Below are 9324 nucleotides of genomic sequence, written 5' to 3'. Positions count from 1 at the left end.
GAAAACTGTGTTTATACGCTGGTGTACAAAACAAATAAACAGAACACGCTTCCTAGGTACAGAAAACGGTTTTAACTCTCCACAAAACAAAGGTTTTTAAGTGCTGAACTACAAAAACAAACAAACACAAACGAGCTTTGTTTCCGACAAAACCGGCTGTAATTCTAAAGGAAAACAGTGTTTATGTGCTGGTGTACAAAACAAATAAACAGAACGCGGTTCCTAAGAACAGAAAACGGCTTTAACTCTTTACAAAGCAAATATGTTTAAGCGCTAAAATACAAAAACATCCAAACACAAACGTGCGGACAGAAAGCGGTTTTAATTCCTTATGAATAAGATGTTTATGCGCTGAATTAACAAAACAAACAAACTAAAACCGGCTTCGTTCGGATGCCGGTAACAGAAGTTTTCACAAGCACGGATTTACGTTAGTAAACACAAGCGCTTTTTTTACGATAGACAAAATAACACTCTATATCAACTACGCGCGAAAGATTAACGTTTAAAACATACGTATTTAAAAAGTTATTTAGCAAATGGCTACAAACAAACAAACAACTAGGCTACAGTCTCAGTGTGCGTCTCAGCGTACGTACCACCGGAAACAGTCCTGCTGGAGACTGTAGTGGAGACAAGTGGAGACTGTAGTGACTATAGTTGGCCATCAATAGTTGGCCATTGATGCAAGGAGTGCTTTTGGCATTTAACAAAGAAAATATCACTGCATATCTTGAAAGACTTGGGCTCACGTTAAAAATTTTATAGTGTTACATCTTTGCTCAGCATATGCAATTAAAGCTCTGGCACAAGACATTGGTAAACAAACAAGTGACAAAGGATTAAAAGACATCCTGTACATATGCTCTGGGTAGACTACAGAACACTCTCTGTATGGATGATGCATGTACCATTTTTTTCAACCATTTTGTACTGTTCTGTTAAACAAGAACAAGAATGAGGACGTTCTCAGAAACATCAGGATACTTGAAGATCTTATTACCGCAGCCAACATTTGTAAGAATTTCAGATGACAGTGTAGCTGGAGTACCAGAATGAAGGACTGCAGAAATTTTTCAAAACCATTGTGGGAAGTTCACCCTTCTCTACTTACACATGCTCAAGGTCCTTGTGAAAAAATACAAAAGACAGAAAAATGTTTGATGACATCTGATGTCCTTAGAAACACCACAGATGATCCTGCAGAGCAACAGAAAGTTATACATACAGATGAATGTTCCATCAAATTCAAGATCTGCTCAAAGTAGCTAAATACAAATACTTTGTAACATTAGTTATTGTACAGAATACAGGACATACTAAAATATGCAGTGGTAGTTCAGCAGTTCAGTCTAGATGTCACTGGTTCAAGCCCCACCATGGCCAAGTTAGCACTTGTGGGGCTCTGAACAAGGTCCTTCTAGCAATAATTATAATAACAACAGCAACAAAAATAATAATATTAATAATAATAATAGTTATTATTATTATGATGGATATTATTAAATCCATTTACAAAAGCATGGGCAATTTGCAATCTTTTTTTTTTTTTTTCATTTAACTGACGAAGATAAAAGCATTAATTTTCACAATCTGATTGACCAACTTGATTTGTATTTTGTAAATATAAACAAATTTTAAATGTGATGACTGAACACCAGTTGGGATGGGGCAAAGTTTGAGTGAAAATTTTATAAAATTATTTAATTTACATCATTTAAAGCATTTCATAATGTTTGACTGCAAATAATTAGGTGTGTTGCCATTAACCATACTTTATACTGTGAAATGATTTGTGGAATCCAGAGAAATATTAGTAATAAGGCAGAATAGCACGGTGGCTTGGTACTACTGTCTCACATTGAGAAGTTCCTTGGTCATTTCAGTGTGGAATGAGTTATCCCCATGTGTAACCAAACAATCTGTGCTGTTGTAAATATAACATGTTAAAATCCAAATAAATTATTCAATAAATAATTAGTATTAGGCAAGGCTGGAAGCAAGTGATAAATGTCTTGAGAGTTCTCATATGGCTTTGCATGGCAAACATGAATTTCAGCAGGACAATATCAGGCATAATTCTGCATTCGCAACAACACTGTGGCTTCACAGACACACATTGCATGTGCTTGACTGGCCTGACTGCAGTTTAGGTCTGTCTACTAGTGAAAATGCATTGTGCAACATGAAGAGCAGAATCAGACCATGGTGACTACAAACTGAGCAACAACAGGCAGCAATTCCACCTTTAAACCTGCAAAGTTTCTAAATGATTTAAAGGTATATTTAATAAATAAATAAAAAAGTGGTAAACACGCCTCTGTCCCAACTTTGATTGTGTTCCAGGCACCAAATTTGAAATCTGTTTACATTCACAAAATACAAGTTTTCTTTGTACTTCTGTCAGTTAAATTAGGGTTTAAGAGAACAAATCACAGAATCTTCTTATAATTGCTTGAGGAATTCTGCCAGTGCCATCTGACAGAAACTTTTTCCACTGTGTTGGTGTCTTCTGATCCTTTCTATAAATTTGCACCAGCTGTGTACCACCACCAGCTCTACGTGACCGTTCTAGATTTTTAATACTCCTTTCTGGATACTGGTCAATCACAAAATCTATTCGTGTACACCTGTGCTTCAGAGCAATAAGCTTGACCGTGTAGTATGGTGTCAGCGAGCTCTCCAAAGGTACTTGGTATGGAGCAAATGGCTTGACTAACAGCCATGCCATCAAAGAGAATAGCTCTATTTGCTGGACCATACGCAGTCTCCACCTTTGTTCTCCAATAAATCCAGCACAAGCTACTGGCAAGCCCGACCTAGACCTAAGTTTCTTCATTGGGCAATCACTTGTTGAGGTACTACAGGATGGCACAGACTCACCTCCATCCTTATCTTGAGCTTCAGGACACAGTGTAGCACGTTTCTCGGCCGCATCCAAGCACTTATGGTCTATGAAACGCCTGTAGCAAGTGGGGTAAAAATTCAGCATGTTCTGGAACATCCTTAAAGTCCACATCTATACAATGTTTATATGTTTCTTCTGTCCTCTGGATCTCACCCTTCAATCCAAGCTCTCCGTGTATCTCACCGTGTGCTCGTAAAGTCCTTTGCGTCTTCTTTCTTTATGGACGTGAGATGCATATAACATTGTTTGTAACCATTTTTAGGCGATTTGGAAGGTTTTCTGGCCGTACAATCCTCGTGTTCACTGCTCGATGTTGACATTTTGGATTCCGGCTCCAAAGGGCGGCCACCTGATTGGTCCAGCGGAAAGCAAGTGACGATAACTCTGCAAATCCTTATCGCTCATGATCAAAATATGACTACGTGAGGAAAGAACTATTGCTGACTAAACACTAATTAAAAACAAACTGCTGGATAATAAATGGAGAACTTTAATTTTCTCGTTCTAAACCAATGAATGTTTTAAATGAAGTAAAAATCATCTAGTGCCCCATATATGGGAACGGGATTAAACGAAAAATTTGTTCACCTTATGACCTATAATGCTGCTCACTTTGCCTAATTTTTAGCTATTATTAATATTAGCAGCTCAAGGCCCAAAACACTTTTCCAAACAATCAATAAACTTTTTTTTGATTATCTATTTAGCATTTTACCCGGTTCCACTCATATCTCACAGACAGGCAGCAGTTCATTACAATTGGTGATCACAAATCACTAAATACAGACAAAATGGGCGGCATGGTGGCTCAGTGGGTAGTACTGTCACTTTACAGCAAGACGGTCCTGGGTTTGATCCCCAGGTGGAGCGGTCCAGGTCCTTTCTGTGTGGGTTTCCTCAGGGAGCTCAGGTTTACAAAAGACCCAAAGACATGCAAGTGAGATGAATTGGAGATACAAAATCATCCATGACTGTGTTTGACATTAAACTTGTGAACTGATGAGTCTTGACGTTAAAATCCTAATAAATAAAAATAAATAAAATAGTTGGGTCCAAGAATCTAATCAGGAAAATGCCAAATTTTGTTACTGACATTAACAACGTCCCGAGAAAGCTTTCATTCACATCAAATCCCACATCCTTAACCAAATCTGCATTCTTCCATTTCCGCAACATTGCATGGCTGCGACCTATACTTTCCATTACCGATGCTTAAACCCTGGTCAATGCCTTAATTTTTTCACACATTGATTATTGTAAATCTCTATACATAGGCTTCCAACTAAACAAGCTGTTAACAAGCTGCAATACATTCAAAACCTGAAACAAACAAATTGGCCCACATCACCCCCATTCTAAATGAACTGCACTGGCTTCCGATCACATCACACATTAAATTCAAAATTCTGCTTTTTTCTTTTAAAGCTCTTCATGATCTGGCCCCAGCTTATCTTCGAGAGCTCTTACACACTTACATTTCCTCTCACTCCTTAAGGTCCTCCAGTAGTAGGTTTCTCTCTAAACCTCTGACTAAACTGTCTTTAATGGGTGGCAGATTTTTCAGTGCAGTTGCTCCTAAGCTCTGGAACTCTCTGCCTTAATCCCTGTGAGATTGCTCTTTTATCTCTTCTTTTAAGTCCTTACTGAACTAAATAAAATTATTATTATTATTATTAATAGCATCATTGGTCATGCAGCAATTTGAATACTATGTAGTACACTATTATTGTATGTAGTATGTGGTTTGGGACACAGCCAAAATGAACTTGATAGATAGAACTAGATATCTCGCAGACATGCTGAGATGCGAGCTGAGACTTGTGTGTCTGAAAGAGGAAATGACATGAGCTAAGTATCATCTGCATATGAGTGGTAAGAGAAGCCATGGGAGGATTCCAAGAGATCCTCTCTATGACACCTGGTAGGAATGCCCTTCTAGGTAGGAGGCCATCTACTGCTATGCTGAACCAGCTATTTTAAGGAGTGGACAAGAGAATGCTATGATTAACTGTGTTTGTATAGACATGAGGTTGGGAAGGCCCGCTCCAATCAATCGGCTGGTCAGGACGTGCCTTAGGTTGTATTTCATATCATGAGATCCCTAAAAGACGGCTCAGGGTCAATCAAGCACCAATAACATCTGGTGGTTTGAGTATATCACCTTTGTAACCCTGGTGCACAACCACTGCGAGTTCAGCGGCTCTGTACACCCCCTTTGTTGGGCTCCGAGGTGGGTGGGGAGCCTTTGGGGGTAGACTAAATCTATCCTTATGGAATTCATGCAAGTTGAAATGCCACTGACTAAACTCTCCCCCTTTTCAATCTGAAAGGGTATCATTGGTATAGCATAAATGGTTAAAGATGCCCAATAGTTAAGATCGGGACAGATCTCAGTAGAGTACTTTGAAAAAGTACAGGCTGACAATCTAAGCATCGAGACCTTTGCTGGAATCAGTACTAAGACGTTCCCTCATCCGACCCTTAATAGCTGCAGAGGAGTAATTCGGTGCAGAGAACTGGAGGACATGACTTGGGAGGAAATAACTGAAGAACTAGCACCCCAGGATGTAACCCAAACCAAACACAATTCTATTAAGAGACAGAACAAATCAATCAAAACCAATACCTACATTATTACCTTCAGTAAAGCTTCTCATCCAACAAAACTTGTCATCGGCTATCAGCAGGTAGATGTTGAATTCTTCATTCAGCATCAAAAGCACGGACACAGATCAGCAATGTGCAAGAACACCCCATTTTGGTGAAGAGGGACACATGCCCTGTTCAGGATTGCAGAGGGTCCTCAAGAACTGTGGGGGTCCTCACACCTCCTCTGACAAAACTTGCCCAGTATGGATAAGAGAAAAGGAAATCCGAATAAAATCAAATTTACAAAGCAAATAAGCCACAGAAGAAGCAAAAAGCTGGTTGAAGTCCTTTGCAGCTGTGACCTTACATGGCTCAATAATGGAGGTTCATTTGAGGTTTTTCCCCTCCACACCTAATACCTTCTAAGAACAGTAGTGTTTCTGTGCAGAGCCCTCCAACAGTGGCAGAGACAACCCCAAATGTAAGCAAAAGCCAAGAAGGAACTAGCAGAAACGATGACAAAACAGTAAAGAACATCAACAAAAGGTTGATACTCCTAAAGACATTGTAATGAAGGAGGATGGGAATCAAAGCCTGTCACACATATCACTGAAAGGCTTTTTTGCCTACCAAAACCACAGTCCAAATACAGGCGGGTGGGATAGCTATCTTCATAATGCATAATATCCCACACAGCCAAATTGTCCCTGATATCAAACTTCAAGCTACAGCAGTCTGAGTGTTTATCCCACCGGACAATTCCCTCACCTCAAGGAACCTGGACCAACTAACAGAACTCCTCTTTTTCCCTATACATGTTACTTGGAGACTTTAATGGTCTCAACCCAATATGGGGGAGTCAAACCACAAATACAAGGGAAAAAATAGACAAACAAAAACAGCCTTTGCTTGATGAATACACCAGCTTTTACCTTCACCCAGGTCATGGAACTTACTCCACCATCGGCCTAGCTCTGTGCATGCCAGAACTCCTCCTAGAGTTCAAGTGGGAAGTATGGAAAGATCTGTGTGGCACTGATCACTTTCCCATCCTAATAACACCAGAAAACCTTCAGACAACTAACCAGGCGATGGAGGCTGAACAAAGCCGACTGGATTACCTTCCAGAATCTGTGTCAAGAACAGCTAGGTACAATGCCAGAGGAAACTTCCAATCCAGTCAAATGGTTTACAAAAACAACTGAAGCCAAAACAGAGGAAACTATTCCAAGAACTTCCCTAAGACCAGGCAAGAAACGTAACCCCTGGTATATTAACGATTGTAAACAGGCAATTGCTGAACACAAGCATGCAGAAAGAACTTTCAATAAGCTCCCAACTACCAAAAACTTGGATCTAGGATCACCAGAGCCAAAGCTCACCAGACCATCAACAAATGTAAATGTAAATGTAAAATTATTAACAACATCACAACAAGCACCCCTGCCAAACTTGGGAGCTTTTTACGCAGAATGAAAGGCAAAGGGAACCGGTCACGACTTCAGCACCCAGTACCCAGAATGTGGGTCGAAAAGACAGAGAGATTTCAGAGGGACTAGCAGAGGCCTTTGAAAGAGTCTCAGTTGATAGCAACACCCCTGAGTTCTGAAAAATCAACTTTCAATCTGAACGCCCTAACCATACAACAATGATTTTACCCTGGAAGAGCTTCAGCTGTCTTTACAAAAAGCCCACAACACTGTTACCAGTCCTGATGAATTCCACTACCAAATGCTAAAACACCTCTATTACCTCTATAATAGAGTGAGTTCATTTTTTGTCACAAAATTCTACACAAAATAGCCCACAATGACAAAGTGAAAGCAGGTTTTTAGACATTTGTGCTAATTTATTAAAAATCAAAATGTAAATTATATGTACACAATTACATGTGTGCACACCCTTTGATACGACACCCAAAAGTGAGCTGAGGTTCATTTTTTCAGATACTGCTTGAGATGTTCTACAATTTAACTGGAGTCCACTTGTGGTAAATTCAATTGATTGGACATTGTGGATTGCCAACACCTGCCTATATAAGCTCCCACAGTGGACAGTGCATATCAGAGCAAACTCCAAGCCATGGGGTCAAAGGAATTATCTGCAGACCTCAGAAACAGAACTGTATCAAGGCATAGATCTGGAGAAGGGTACAGAAAAATTGCTGCAGCTTTACAGTGCCCAAAGACCACAGTGGCCACCATCATTCATAAATGGAAGAAGTTTGGAACCACCAAATCTTCCTAGACCTGGCCGCCCGGCCAAACAGAGCGATCAGGGAAGATGGGCTTTGGCCAGGGAGGGGAGCAGGAACCCGAGGGTCATTCTGAGCTCCAGTGTATCCTTGCAGAGATGGGAGAACCTATCAGAAGATCAACCATCCCAGGCAGCGCTCCACAAATAATGCCTATATGGTAGTGTGGCCAGACGGAAGCCACTCCTTAGTAAAAGGCACATGACAGCCCGCTTGGAGTTTGGCAAAAGACACCAACTCTCAAACCATGAGAAACAAGATTCTCTGGTTTGATGAAACCAAAATGGAACTTTTTGGCCTGAATACCAAGTGTCACCTCTGGAGGAAACCAGGCATTGCTCATCACCTGGCTAATGCCATCCCTGCAGAAGTACACGAGATCCTTGAAAACATCTGTGGAAGGAGCTGAAAATGGCTGTCTACAGACGTTCCCCATCCAACCTGACGGAGCTTGCAAGGACATGCCAAGAGGAATAGGCAAAAATGTCCAGAAACAAGTGTGCCAAGCTCGTAGCTTCTTTCCAAAGACGCCTTCAAGCTGTAATTGCTGCCAAAAGTGCATTAACCAAGTATTAGGCTAAGGGTGTGTTAAATTCAATTCTCGATTGCTATGTTTGAACTGTATAACTCGCACCCTGAAAACTATTCAGGATACGTTAGACCCTCTGCAGTTTGCATATCGTCAGAACAGATCCACTAATGATGCAATCTGCACAGCCATTCACACAGCCCACTTACACCTAGAAGACAAAAGATACATATGTATGAATGCTGTTTATCGAAACTCTTGGACTGGCAACCTACGCTTTTATGGGTACTGAACTTTTTAATGGACAGACCACACATCCAACACAAAAAATCATAAATACTGGAACACCTCAAGGCTGTGTGCTGAGTCCTCTTCTGTACTTGCTCTTTCCATGACTGTGTGGCCTCCTATAACGACACGAGTATCGTTAAGTTTGCTGGTGACACTACTGTCATTGGTCTAATCACTGTGGAAGAGGGGATGACTATGCACTGTGATGAGACAACGTACAGGAGGGAAGTAGCAGATCTTGTGGACTGGTGTCAGAATAATAACCTTTCTCTAAACATAAACTAGAGCAAGGAGATAAGTGTGGACCCCAGGAGTAGAGGAGAATAGCATACACTATTGTACATAGGTGGAACAGAGTTGGAGAGGGTGAAAACCTTCGAATTCCTGAGTGTTCACATCAGCGAGCATCTCACCTGGTCCTACAACACGCACCACATCCTCAAAAAGTCCCAACAGAGATTCTACTTCCTGAGAAAACTGAGGAAATGTGTCATGTCAACAAAAACTCTTTTGAGGCGGACAGGAAAACAGGCGGACTGCTTCAAAAAGCTCAGTAGCACAGACAGGTTCTGTAAGTGTGAACAGGAGAGGCAATTACATATCAGGGCAGTTTAAAACACTTTGAGTTTAAACTCCACATAGTAGCGTTTGCTTGACGTGGGAAAATTTGATAAAAGTGAGTAACATGCAGAGGTGGTTGGGGGGCAATATTAAAAACATTTGAGTACTGTAATATATTTTTGTTTTGTTGAT

The sequence above is a fragment of the Trichomycterus rosablanca genome, chromosome 15 (assembly GCF_030014385.1).
Source record: "Trichomycterus rosablanca isolate fTriRos1 chromosome 15, fTriRos1.hap1, whole genome shotgun sequence".
NCBI lineage: Eukaryota > Metazoa > Chordata > Actinopteri > Siluriformes > Trichomycteridae > Trichomycterus > Trichomycterus rosablanca.
Note: the sequence above shows the minus strand (reverse complement) of the source record.